The sequence below is a fragment of the Propithecus coquereli genome, unplaced genomic scaffold, assembly GCF_000956105.1.
Source record: "Propithecus coquereli isolate 6110/MARCELLA unplaced genomic scaffold, Pcoq_1.0 Scaffold246, whole genome shotgun sequence".
Taxonomy (NCBI): Eukaryota; Metazoa; Chordata; class Mammalia; order Primates; family Indriidae; genus Propithecus; species Propithecus coquereli.
The window spans coordinates 2,514,512-2,523,189 of NW_012148019.1; the positions used below are offsets into that span (position 1 = coordinate 2,514,512).

General features: G+C 37.9%; 1 protein-coding gene across 1 annotated transcript in view; it reads right to left on the reverse strand.

Moving 5' to 3' along the window:
- LOC105812152 (torsin-1A-interacting protein 2-like) overlaps positions 1–7,832 on the reverse strand; it is a 26,470-nt gene extending 18,638 nt beyond the window's left edge. The window contains exon 1 of the mRNA XM_012646536.1: positions 7,770–7,832. The gene's annotated coding sequence lies outside the window, so the exon portion shown is untranslated. The remainder of the gene's footprint in view (positions 1–7,769) is intronic.
- Between the last annotated feature and the right edge of the window lie 846 nt (positions 7,833–8,678).

Here is an 8,678-nt window from a genome sequence, read left to right on the forward strand (position 1 = left end):
CCCAGGCTGGAGTGCAGTGGCACAATCACAGCTCACTGCAGCCTCAAAATCTTGGGCTCAAGCAATCCTCCTGCCTCAGCCTCCTGAGTAGCTAGGACTACAGGAGCACACTACCACACCTGGATAATTTTTAAATTTTTTGTACAGATGGTGGTCTCACTATGTTGCCCAGGCTGGTCTTAAACTTTGGCCTCAAGAGGTCTTCCCAAAGTGCTGGGATAACAGGCGTGAGCCACCGTGCCTGGCCAATGCACACATTCTTAAACTTGCCACTTACATAATGTTTCAAAAGCATGTAAAATTAATATATTGTTTAGGGATAAATATGCAATAAAGCTAGAAAGAAAAGAAGGATAAGCCCAAAACTCAAGATAATTATTACCTATGATGGGAGAGGAAAGTGGATGGGATGGGGAGAGCAACCAAAGAACTTCAAAGATACTTGTAATTTTTTTTTCTTTAACTGAGTGGAGGTACGAGAATGCTCACTGTATCATAAATCCTAACAGCTTACAGCATCTCTCTTCAGTACTTTATAATTAAAAAAAAAAGTAGAGTGGAAACAGCAACGGGATAGAAGAGATTAATAAGCCAAATCAAACTTTCACACTGTGGACAAGAGTAGCAGCAGTTAATTTGCTCAGAGGCAAAGCAGGTGACTGATATATTGGGATAAAGAGAAGCCCTATAGAAGAACGTGGCTCTTTGTTTTTCTCATAAAATGGTAAGCAACCATCTCTTCATAGAAATAAGGCAAAACAGGCCTACCTAATGCAGGTATGAAAAGAGAGTTTATCTTGGCATTCTCCTTGAAGGCATGAATCTCTGTGTAGGGAAGTTGCTACTTCATGGCGCCTTTGTGCAGACTGGAAAAAGGCACCCTTGCTACAGGCAGCCCAGAGAACCTCACCTGGCCAGGTATTCAGCAACACACAGTAACCTTCTGTCTGTTAGACAACAATACTTAACGAGCTAACATTTAAGGAATGCGTTTTCTATTCTAAATACCTTATGTGTATTAACTCATTTATTCTTTATGAGAATCCAACAAGGGATCATTATCTCTATTTTATAGTTAACAAAACAGAGTGAAGCAATTTGCCCAATATCATATAGGCAGTTGTAGAGAAGCCAGATTTGAATTCAGGCAGATTGGTCCAGAGCCTGTACTCTTAACCACTATGAAGAGACCGCCTTTCTGAAGCAGTGACAGTTAAGCTTTAGAAAGCCCTTTCATAAGCTGTTTGCAAAGCCACAGGATATTCTTAAACTGTGTGTATATACTGGGGGTGGGGGTGGAGGAAATCACCCCTCAATTTTCTACTTCCGCACAAAAAAAATACAAGGTAAGTTTCAAAGAAGTCCTGAATCCCTGGAAACATATAAAAATCTTTAGGAACATATGTGCATTTTTCCCAGAAAGACAGTACACACTCCTAGACTCTCAAAGGAATGTGAAGTGATTCAGGACCATTAGGCATCAATGATTCCTAATCATTTTACTATCAAAGACAACTTTATTCCTAGCACCTCCTTGCATCTCATTTTGAAAGATGACTGACAATTGCACTCTTGTAATAATTTCATTTTTATTAATCAGACATGTAGATCAACCAGTCAGAACTTCTAATAAACCAAAAAACTAGTGTTACTAGCCTTGGTTTATAAACTTTCAATATTTTAAATTAGAGATACTGTTCTGCGTGCCTACAACACAAAGCTGGAAAGACGCACGTATTCTGAAATTTGCTTCCATCCTCAACTTCATTAGCTTAAGTCAAAAGCAGCTGATTTAAGGTAAATATATGACTATCATTAGGCTTTCGGAAATGCAAAACACCCTGAGAACTACCATTACTCTGATTATTAAACATAATTGTTTAAGTTATCTGAGGAAACTACCCAACGTCAAGTACTATGGATACAGAGAGAACAATCTTTCAGGACTTCTAGATGTCTAGGGAGTTGAGATTGAACCAGTGATTTAGGTGAAATCTAAGGGCTTTTAGATGGATATAAAAAAGATCACCTGTAGACATATTGGGCAAATGGTGAGATCCCATCGCTACAAAAAATTTAAAAATTATCCAGGTGTGGTGGTGCGCCTGTAGTCCTAGCTACTCAGGAGGCTGAGGTAGGATCGCCTGAGTCCAGGACTTCGAGACTGCAGGGAGCTATGACTGCGCCCCTGCACTCCAGCCCAGGCAAAACAACAACATCCTGTCTTAAAGGGGGGGAAAGAAAAGAGAAAAAAGATCACCTGTAAGAGAGATCACAGGAAATTTAGGAAGGCCCACAGAAGAAGCTGGAATGCCTATATATTTTTTTTAATTTAGTTTTTTTTTTTTTCCCCAGAGACAGGGTCCCAGACTAGACTTGAACTCCTGCCTTAGCCTCCTGAGTAGCTGGGATTATAGGTGCATGCCACCTGTATTTTCAAACAAACCTTTGGCCAAAAACAGTGGGCAAAAACCAAAGTTTTAAGAGTTTCACTACCACACAAATGCTATACAAAAGAAGACACAAATGCAACACAATCAGAACTTTTGTTTCTGAGAACTAAAGTAAATTTAAGATTCTTCTATTTTATTAGAAGAAAATCTAGAAAACAGCACTTTCACACCAAAACAGAAAATGCAGTTCTATTTAATTCACTGAAATTTATTACATCCACTAACCATGATGGCTTTATACATGTTAAATAATTACCTTCTCTAAACATTGTGATTCTATTTCATTCTTTCCTGAATGGATGTAAGTAAGTAAACTCAAATTTGCCTTTGATAAACAAAAATTCTCTTGTTCTTTTTAGTGGTAGCACAACAGTAAGTTTCAGACTATGTCAGAATTTGGGTGACTTTTCCAGGCAATATATCCTTTAGACTTCAGCCACAACCAACTCTTGATATCATACATAAAATAAAAGAGAAGCACATAGAAAAAAACATAACTGCTTTAAATCCTCTTGCATTCCCATTTTAAATATTTCATACACAATGTGAAATCTTAAGAGCTTCCTATTTCATAACTAGTTCTGAATTTAGATGATGGGACATTAGGGAGTATGAAAACAAAAGGAATTGCTCTTTTTGAATTCACTAATCTAAAATAATTTGTTGAAAATACATTATAAAAAATGCTCCTGGAAAGTCTTCAATTCATTTTGTAAAAACTACTTTTAATTTGGCAAAGTCTTGAGATCACTGAGAGAAGGCATACGGATGACAATATTCAGTACTATTTAGCACACACACAGTTCTCTTAAGAACAGATAAGCCAAGTGAAAAATGTGATCCTAGGTTAGAAAATAGCTGCAGAATGTTCCCTCTCACCCCAAGAACTAACAAACAAAACAGGTATGTAGATGCATTGCTAGCATACTTTGGTGGGGGGGGAATGGAGATTGTCCATAAAGGAGAACAAATGGTTTAGAAATTTGCCCGTACATTTCTGTGTTGTCCTAATGGACCCAAAGTCCATGGTTCAAATTCTACAGTTTAACTTTAAAATACCAGCAGCCAAACCTTTAAGGTTAATACGCAGTTTTTGACAGTCCGACCCTGTGCCAAGCTTAGGTATTTCTATTACGTGTATTAGCTACTTGTGTCTGTGTTTAAAACTAAATTTCTAAGTCTTGCCCACTCCTCTGCACCATATGCACTATCATAATATCCACCCAGCATTACGATTTTCACAATTTATACACTCATTTCCCAGTATTTTCACTAACTGGTAACTTACTCCAGATTTTTAAAAGGAAGTTTGAAAAAGTACTAAACTAGGAACAAAAAGCACTCCAATTACTTCCTTAGGGAACTGTTTTTTTACATAAGGACTGAATACCCAGCACGGTTCAGATACTACACATATCTTCTTGAGTAGATACGTATAGTACCCTTCTTCCTATTACCTTCCAATCCCTTTGACTTCTATCTCTGGTTTAGGCTGACCACGCACAGGCATTAAGCAATGCACAAAGGATCTAAGAGTTTGCTAAGATTTCCAATGCTGGGTGGCATAACCAACTCCCAGCTGTAGTTCAACTCCCCTGACCACTTTTAGTAGCTACTTCAAGTGAACACATTTTTATATGTTTTATTTTAAACTTTTACTTTGAACTAATTTCAGACTTACAGAAAAGTTGCAAAAATAGTGCAGAGTTCCTTTATATCCTTCTTCTAGCATCTTATATAATTAAAGTACAATTATCGAAATCAAGAAATTAACATTGGTACAAGTCAGCTAACTACAGGCCATGTTCAAATTTCACCAGTTTTCCCACCAATGTCCCTTTTCACTTCTGGGGTCCAATCCACATTGCATTGCATTTAGTTGCTATTTCTCCTCAGTCTTTGTCTTTTATGACGTTTCCTTGTCTTTGTGACCTTGACACTTTTGAATAATACTGGTTATTTTGTAGAATGTTTCCCCAGTGAGTTTTTATAATATTATATCATGATTAGAAAGAAAAAGAGATTATGCATTTGGGGCAAGAAGAATCAACGTCACATAAATGGTGTTGTAGCGTTCTCACTGCATCTTATCACTGGGTTCATGATGTCCTTGTTTTATTACTGGTCATGTTAACCTTGATCACTTGGTTAATATCATACTTCCAGCGTCAAGTTACTATTTTTCCTTTGTAGTCAATGATTATCCTGGGGGAGATACTTTGAGACCACGTAAATATCCTGATTTTCCTCAGTCTTTCGCCCACTATCATCATAAATGGATTTTGTCTTCAATACCTACTATGCTGCTGTTTGCCTAATGGTGGTTTTCTATTTCCTTCGTTCTTTCTATGTTTACTAATTGGAATTCTTCTGTAAGAGTTGTACCTTCTCCCCTATTTATCTATTTATTCAGCTATATCAATATGGACTCAAATACTTATTTTGAGCATTTCCTTCATTTCAAGCACAGGGCTCATCTTGTATTTTCCCTGCCCAGCCCTGAAATCAACCACTTCTCTAAAAAGTCGTGGTTCCTGTAACAAGTAAGATCTGAGTGCTACTGGGGTATAACTGTCAAGTCAACAATGTGGACAACTACCACTAATATTTGTTTCCTTATTATATTAAACTCATTAGCTGGGAATCATTAGCATCACCTGGAGCTTGCTAGAAATACAAATTCTTGGACCCCAAGCTAGATCCACTAGATCAGAATCTTTGAGGGTCTCTTGCAGGAATTCATGTTTTAAGAAATTTGCCAAATGACTTCGGTGTTCACTGTAAAGTTTAAGGAGCACTGCTTTAAACAAAAGTTAGTCTTCCTTCATTATAAACCCCATGTTCATCCCTTAAGAAACAAAAAGGGCAAGTTTAGACCTAATAATTTGCCTTGCGTATAAATCATATTTTTACTACCGCAACTAATAAAACTATAGGTGAAAGGCCTCACCCATTAAAGAAGTAAACACTTTCCTATTCTTCATTTTCCTATAAAAGTCGTTAAAAGTCTGGTGGTCTAAGTAGGTATAAAGAAAAAAAGTAGTTATAAAATATCTTTATACAGTAGTTTAAAAAATACTATAAATAATATTACTTTTATACCAAGAAGTTGTAAGTCAGCCTCCAGGATCAACTCCTGCCTACATATATGACCTAACATCCATACAGTGAATTTACAAATATAGAACCCAATACAGCACTGTCCTTTAAAGTCAGCCTGCCTAGGCCTGAATGACTGCTCCAGCCTCTGACTTGGTGAACTCTATGTGCCTTTGGTTTTTTTAGTCACAAAATGGAATACTACTACCTAGATGAAGAGGTAGTGGGAGAGTTAAATGAGATAATGTGCAACACTTACAACTATGGGGGCACAAGAGAAGTCCTCAAAAACCGTTAACTATTACCATATGAAAATTAAATAAAAGTACATACAACTGCAGGTTTTATTTTTTGGAATGGGGAAAGCAAGTGGAAACTGCACTAAAGGAAAGTTCTCCTGCTGTTTCACAAGTAGATCTGAAAAAAAGGCAGAACCAGACAGCTTATTTATATAATTAAAACAAAACCCTCAGAAGTTAACAAACCCATGTTTTAAATTTGACTTCTTGTAAAAATGTTATTACATTTACATTATGTATAACTATGGTCTAGGCCTGAGGGAAAATATATAAAAATCAAAACAATTTGGTTTGTTGAAGTAGTGTAATTACAGGTGAATTTTCTTCCTTTCTATTATGATTACCAAATCATGTGTACAGTTTGTATGTGAGTCACAAAAAAATCATTTGCCACCTCCTCTAATATCAGTAAAGAGGAAAGTAGCCCAAAAAGTAATAACAGTTCCTGTTTACCGAGTCCTTAAAACTATCCCATTTAATACTTTCCATAACACCCCTCGTTATTCCCAAATGCTTGATTTCTGTGCAAAATTTATGATTTAAAGTACAATTGCCACAATGAACTATCTCTTGTGGGACACAATTTAATAGGCAGTTCACAGGATGTAGAAATATTAATGAAACTTAATTAAAATTCTAAATGCAAAACAAAGACAGTCATTTCTTTATTCTTTAAAATTTTTTGGAGGTTGTTGAACCTTCAAGTTTATGTGCTTTCGCATTTGGCTTAGTGTACCACCTGAAAGTGAAAAAGCAGACAAGCCTGCTCCAAGAAAACTTTCTTCAGGAAATTCAAGTATCACTTCAAAGAAATGTGGACTTCCATGACTTCGTAAGCAAAAATAAGTTATATACAAGACATAATGCATTATTAAAAATAACCAGTAACCCTCAAATAAGTGGCTAAAGTCTGACATTAATTTCTGAATTATCAAAGCTCTCAGGCTAGTACTACTCCTACCTTAGGAAGGAAACTAGGTAAAATACCGCTTAAATGAGTCATTCAAGATTACACAATAAACCTGCAGCAAAACTGGTATCAAGTTGTGGACTCTGCACTGATCATAATATTCCGGGAGAAAAGCTCTCATTTAAAGTTTTCATAGCAAATTTTAGTTTTTCTAACTGTTCTAATCCAAACAAACGCTTCCAAGAACATCTGTAGTTACTCTACCATTAAGTTCCTTTTCTCATTAAATGAGTTTCCACCGACCATTTATATATTAATCATGTGATTAGAAAACAAAACTGATAAATACGGAGAGCTGCCACGGCACACAAGAAAAGGATCTCTTACATAGATCCGAAATAAAATGTTTTGAAGACCTAAAGACAGGTAAAAGAAACAAAACCAGTATGTTTAATCTGCGTAAGATAACTCGGGTCTGGATCTGTGTAACAGTATAAATCTTAACAATTAAGCACTACTGACAGAGCTATAAATTTTGGAAGAAGGAGGAAGGGTAAACGTTTCCATCGGGAATAAAACGCTGAGAGCAGGATACATACATAATGTGTAAGCAAAATGGTAGGGGGTCTTGCTAAAACCTCAAACTTTGCTCTTCTCAGCACCTTTAAAGAAAGTGCTATCTTTTAAAGGATTAAGACGACGAATGTTAGGCACGGAGTAATCGCCGCCTGGTGTAAGCAGAGCTACACTTTACATTTCGAAACTTAAATTCTGCTTCGCATGTTAAAGTCTAAACCAAAAATTCACTCACACCTTAATCCGTTCAATATTTATAAGACTTTCTCTCTTTTTAACTCCAAAACAAAAATATACCCCCAACCTACCTCGTTTACTGTTCGCGCGGTAGGGAGGTGGGGGTGGGGAGGGATCGTTTCTGAACCTTTTGAAAGAAAAAGACATCAGTTCGGATACTGAAACATGAAAAAGTTGTACATGTTGTTTACTTACAAATTCTAGCGGGGTTTTAAGTCGTAGGCCCGTCAAGACCACGGGAGCCTTTCGGGTCTGCCCTCCGCTCACAACGCCAGGTTGCACTCTCGCTGCCGCGCGGCCGAACGTCGTGCTCGTCCTCGCCCACGTGACGACAACCTCCGCCGGAAGGCGCCCGCGGAATGCTGGGATTTGTAGTCCTCGTGCCCCGCCTCCTCCCTTTTCCTCCTGCAACTCTACACCGTTCGTCCTCCACGGCCAGGACGTCTGCCCGAGGGGCGCGGCGAGGGACGCGTCACGGAAACGCGGAGGTCTCCGAGTTCTCATGGGGACATCTGACAGGCCTGCAGGCATCTCCGCAAGACGTCTGATCACCCTGACCCTTATAATGACCTGACATTCACAGACTGGAAAGAATCTATAGGACCAACACAGTGAGAGGCAGTACTGAATGATGACGGGAAACACCAGCACTCGGAACCCAGCCTCTCCCATTACCGGGAACATGTTCTCAAACGAGCTGCTTAATCTAAACCTCAGTTTGCTCATGTGTCAAATGGGGACAAGGTTACTTACTTCATAAGGCTGTAAGTGAATGAGATAACATACGTTGCGCGTGTCTGCTAATAACAGTAAATGAATAAAAATAGCTATTGTTTTGACCGATCAATTTTATAAATGTGAAAATCTAGAGATGGTAAGCAATTTACCCAAAAACATATAACTGGTTAGGGGCAAAGTCAAGTAAGTCTAAAATTCCTGTTCCTGACCCACCAATTAACATAGAAGAAATCTACCCATGTAAATCTCCCTTCCCCATTCCTCATTTTTTTCCATAACACTTTTGACCAACACCCTACTTTGCTTTTTGTCTGACTCCTCTCGCAGACTAGAAACTCCAAGAAGGCAGGATGGTTTTTTTGTCTT